Raw genomic sequence first — 6,091 nt, forward strand, 5'->3', positions numbered from 1 at the left:
CGGGGGGGGGGCAAGAGCCTATTCAGCCAACCAAACCTAGAAGGGAGGGTGGAGTATAGGTTAATTGTTGCCGTCAGAGATGAGTGGTTACATGGGAGATTCATTTAAAATTAACGAGGCATTGGTTGCATTTTATAAGTGTCCCTAGGTAGCAAGTTCATAAGGGAATGAGGTGGAAACAGAAGAGGCAGTTTTAACACTTACTGACCAGCCCTCCAGCCAAACAGGCACTCGCTGATGTTTTCCCATCACAGTAACACAAAGGCAAGTGGGAGCCCTAAGCCCAGAACAGGAGAGGGGTCCCGCTAATGTGCATGCACCTCGGGCCAGTTTACAAATGACTACACAGTGGTCCCAGCCCTGAGCATAGACAGAACAGACTTAAAATTGAACTATGTGCTCTGGCCTTCACAATGAAGTCGATGGTGGGCTGAGCATAGAATACTGGACCCATAAGATTATGTTGCCTAGCGATGCCGTCTTCGCCATCTTTGTTTGATCTCAGCCAGAATGGTTGGAAGGGCCACTGAGAGGCACTTGTACACAGGCCTGAAAACCTTGAGTTCATTTCCCAGATTCCACAAGGTGACTGTAGCAGAGAGAACTGACTCCCAAGAATTGTCCTCTGACAACACACACACATACACACACACACACACACACACACACACACACACAATGTTTTTAAGGCCAAGAAGCAATATCGCAGCCTTCTTAATTTGCGTAAGGTTGATGTGATGTGCCCACAGGGATGAAATGTAACAAAACATTTCTCAAGACATCGCCCCCATCCTTAAACAACTCATGAGAGCTTCGTTTTGCTATCACTGACTTTGGCATTAGAAGCAGTATGAAGGCCTCACTTTAAGTAATGCCAATAATTGCTTGGCATGGATGCTTCTGGAAAAGCACAGATGGTTCTAGAGTCTGACTTGGAAAAGCGCTGGGGGTGGGGTGGGGTGCAGTTAGGAGGCAGGAAGACCAGAAATGTAAGGTCATTATTACCTACAGATAGAGTTCTAGGCCATCCTGAGATGTAGAGAGCCAGTCTCAAAAGTAAAAATTAAAATCAATCAAAAAAAATATATATATACCACCTCTTTTAATATCAGTGTTTGCTGAAGCTAAGAGACAGCAACTCGGAACCATCATCCATGAGACAGCAGAGACATAGCCTTAGCCCCAGTCCCACTGTGCCTGTAATGACACCTAACTGTTCTCATCACACCCACCCATGAAGAAACCTGAAGTCATAAATGAAGAATGTTGACACTAATCGGCCAGCCCCTCCCCTTCTTCTCACAGAAAGAACTGAGGTATCCACCTACTCTGCTGCAGGGAGAGGCAGCGATGAGCTATTTGGAGGAGACATCAGATTCTTGGCGATGAACCACAGACACAGTGTAACATAGTTCCAAGCTGTGTTCTGGGAGGCACTTTCTTCCTCTAAAGAAGACACAACCAGGATGCTAAAGAACCTACCCGGTGGCCAAAAAGCCTTCCCTGTTACTATCTTTCCACCCCACGTTTTTAGCCTTCATAATAACTTTACTTTCTCTCTCTCTCTCTCTCATTTCTTCCCTCCCTGCCCCACCCCCACCCCCTGCTTCTCAACGAGGTCAGCTCATAATAGGCCTTTGAGACCCATCCCAAGGCATGATGCATACCGGGGTTCTCATTCTGAGTGTAAATCAGGAAAGAACCACAAGAATTGAGAGGAGAAGGCCCCATAAGAAAGAGCCCTTGTCTTTGCTCTGTAACACGAGGAGCCGTGTAGGAGCAGCAGAGAGTCATGAGATGCATGCATGGATGGAATGGTCCAAGGGTAGATCTGAGGGCAGCAAGGCCAGAAATCACTGTAATGCGGCTGACAAGGGCTGACAGTCTGCCTCAGCCAGCCCTCCAGTCACCAACTTGCTGGGAAGATATGAATGCGTGTGCACCTGGAGATGTACTAAGACTGGGAGGACAAAGATGTCTGTCAGACAGCCCCTCCCTTTTGGTTCTGAGAAAGGTCCAGCATGTGATTTGCTTGCAGATTAAATGTTGTCATTGAGATCGTCTTTCTTGTTTAAAAAAAAAAAAAAAGGAGTGTTCTCTATTGTCAACCACATTGGGCCCTGAAGAGTGGGTGGGTGGGCATGGACTCAGGGAGGGAAAGATGATGGAGAATCTTCTGTGAACAAATAGGAAAAGGAAACACAGGAGTCTGTTGGAGGTAAAACAGTACTTACAGGCAAAGTTACGCCCTTGGGTAAATCTACTGCTGGGTGAAAGAATTCCAAGGGAGGACATGGCCTGGAAATTCCACGGTAAATGGAAAGAGAAAACAAAGCAGTCACAGGAGCTGATCCACGGAGCCAGTATCAATGACAGGGTCCTCCCAGGATAAGCTGGTGGAAACAGCCATTCACTGAGGACTTCGTAAATATACAGGGAACCACCAGGCACGCTCATAGTGACTACAGTTTGACTGTACAGGTGTGACTTATTAAACTGATGAAATATAGCCTCGTGGCTCTCGGGTTTAACTATATAGTTGATCTGTGTTCTGGGGACACACCCCCACCAGTTGTCTTAAGACTTTGTTGGTGCTGCTGTTTGTATGTGGGGTGGGAGGAGCAAAATTAACCTAAACTCAGAGAAAGCTTTTTTGTTTAAATAGGAGGCTCAACACCTCTTGCTGTCTTCCAGTCCACACTGAAGTGACACTTCCAGCAATCAAGCTGCTTACTGGAGCTTGTCCAGAGCATCACCCAAAGGCCCACGTGCTAATGATGTGGTCACCAGGAAGTAGCTACTGGGAAGTCGTAGGTCTAGTGAACGCTTTAGGTGATTGCATGTGTGTCCTTGAGAGTGATTGTCCAGCCCTGTCCCATCTCTTTTCTTCCCTGGCCATCAGACAACCAGTTTCGTCTTCTCACCTAACTCTGGTCATGCCTCATCAGAGACCCAGAAGCAACAAAGGTAGCCAACCATAGACAGAAAGCCGCAAAACTGTGGAGCCAAGAAAACCGTGTCTCCTTTATAAGTTCGTCAGCTCAGGTGTTCATTATGGTGGCAGAAACCTGGCTTAGCACACTGCCGAAGAAAGCTAAACTCACAAGCTAAGAGCTGGCTTGATTCGATTCAGCATGTCTAAATGCCTCCCTCTTCCCACTTCTCTGGGTTTTTATTATATATGATCAAGTGTGTTTGAATGAAACTGTCTCCGAGTCCTCATTTTTATTTCATACTGACAATATTATTTTTATCAAGCTCATATTTCAAGAAGAGCTATTATTCTCTGGCTTTCCTGAACCAGGGGAAATTATCTTGTTCCTTCCCTTGAGCTTGAAAGAAAACCTTTCCATAACTAATGTTTATCGGCAGCACAATTTCTTCTGGGGGAAAAAAAGAGAGAGGGAGAGAAACCTTGACATAGAAGGAAAAAGAACACAACAGGGCTGGGATGCTAGTGAGACACCGGGAACAGCTTAGGGGAAGGGTTGCTTTCACAGAAGCACTGCCCTCAATTCTCTGCTGGGATGCTGATGTGGATGACTGGCCCTGGATGGATGGCTGCTGGATCAGGCCAGCCTTTAGCACCATCCCTTCTGAATCATAAGAGCATCTTCGCGTGAGGGCAGGGATAGATTGAGGAGCAAGGAGTTGGGAAGTTGGTCAGGGCTTTCTGGAAATTTTGAAGAAATAGAATGTATACATATAATTGGAAAAAGAGACTGGGGCAGATTCGTTTTGTTTGTTTGTTTTGTTTTTGAGACAGGGTTTCTCTGTGTAGCCCTGGCTGGCCTGGAATTCACTCTGAAGACCAGGCTGGCCTGGAACTCAGAAATCCACCTGCCTCTGCCTCACAAGTGCTGGGATTAAAGGCAACAGATAAGATTTTAAAGAACAGGATTGTGTGATTACAGGGCTGCATAACCCAAAATCTGGAGGTCAGATCTGTAGGCTGGAAATCCCCAAAAGACTTGAAGCACAACTCCTCATTTGGGAAACTGCACCTTGGTTCCTAATGCTTATATTGTAAGAGTATGGAGGTTATCCACACACTCAACGACAAATTGGAAGCCAACTGGTGGCTGATATTAACAACATCTGTAACACACCTTCCCAGCGACTCGGGGATGAGTATTGGATGACATAATGGAGCAATATCCATTAAAGTTTAATTATGAAATGTCTCCATGTACTCATGTATGTGAACACTTCATTTCCTACCTTCCCCACCGCGATGAGCCGGAGCCTTTCAAACTGTAAGCCAGGAATAAACTCTCAAAACCTTACATTGTTTCTTTTATGTATTTAGTCACATCAAGGAGACAAGTGAAGACTGCATACACTCGGACAAATAGACAGGAAAGATTAACTTACCATGAAAGTAGGAGAAGGAAGTGGGTGTCCAGGAGTATGTTAATGGTTTAAACAGTAATCCTAGTCTCCTCCCTAAATACAGTTTCTATAAAACCTCACAATCCTCTTGTAGGTGCCACTGCTTGTGTCTTCTGGTTTGAAATCTATTCTGGTGAGGATTCCTGGGAAGGGGAAGAAGGAAGGAAAGGAGGAACCACAAAAGGGGCTCAGGGAGCAATGCCTGAGAGGCTCATCTGCAACATCGAATGTTGAACTTCTAAGGCATGTGAGGGAAACTGCCCACAATGAGACAGAAGCCGGCCCACTGTGGTTGCATAGTAACAAGAGATGCCAGTCACCGAGGACCCGAGAACATATCACGAAACCTCCTTAACAACACAGAGAAGAAAACTGCCATTATGCTCCTCTACAGATGGGTAAACTGAGGCATCAGAAAGATTGCAGCAATTGCTCCAGCACTGTCTCCACAATTAATGGGAGAGCTAGAATGCAAGCCGACCTCTGCTCAAGTCAAGTCTAGGCTGTTTGCAGGCATGTATGGTAGCAAACAGTTGTGCTGTGCCAAACAGATCTTGGGATCTGGGGTGCCCTACTTTTAGGTAGTATGATAAAGGTGGCTGATAAGCACCAGAAATCTTAGTAGAATGGAAGAGTAGTTTCCACTGTTAATAATCTACCTCATAAGCAGCCCCAGGTTGCCACAGGTAAAGCTAATTTTCCGGAAGATAATGAGTCCTCAGCTTCGTTTTGCTCCTGTCAAACTCTGAACTTCCCTCCCCTCCCATAAGTCCAGGGCTGAAGTTTGTCAGGGGATGGAAAGAGTATTCACTGTGCTAATGAACACAGCCGTATTAACAATGTCATGCAGAACTACAGAGGTAGCCATGCGCGCTTTGCCACTGCCTCGTTTTGAATGGCGTTCTCCTTGAGCCCAAAGCAATAATACTGTAACTGCAAACTATTTCCCTGACCATATATACCCCTTCCCACAGAGAACAGCTGCCATGAAAATCCATGCAATAGATTCATTTCTGTGACACGGCATATCAAAGTTGACAACATAATTTTGATGTTTGATAAAAGTCTATCTTTGTCTACATCTTCATGAGAAGACTTGCTTAGTGGTAGGTTTTGTTTTTTCTTCCAACTGCTCTCCTATGACACATATGTTATGCTTATATCAAAAATGGGGGAGGAGAATTTTGTCTTCATTTGGTTTTTCTATTGTTTGTTGGATGCAACTTGGACGCCTGAATGTGTTTTCACAAAGCTAAACATAGTCCAGAAATAAGATTATGATTTTTTAAAAAATTATGCTTCAGTATAGCATTCACAATTATTAATGAAATAATGATGACCATATCCCTGCCTTGAAAATCCCTAACCCTGTACAGTCAGCATTCTCTCTCATGCTGAACTCTTTTGCAAAGATCATTCTGAATTGGATTCAGGAGAAACAAATTTGACTTATTTCACTCCAAGAAATTGGAACCATGTTCAATAAAATAAGACCAAATTATACTGGGAACTAGGGCGGGCTTGCTTCCGATTTCTTACGGCAAAATAGTTCCAGATTCCATCTAAAGTGTTCAAAGTGCAGTGAATCCTCTTTGTTTTTACATATTGAAAATATCTCTTGTGTTGTTTTCTTTGCAAAAGAGTTGGGGGAGAAAGAATGGGTGGGAAAGAGAGGGGATAGAAAGGGAGGGAGAGAGGG

This window comes from Mus caroli, chromosome 13, assembly GCF_900094665.2.
Source record: "Mus caroli chromosome 13, CAROLI_EIJ_v1.1, whole genome shotgun sequence".
NCBI lineage: Eukaryota > Metazoa > Chordata > Mammalia > Rodentia > Muridae > Mus > Mus caroli.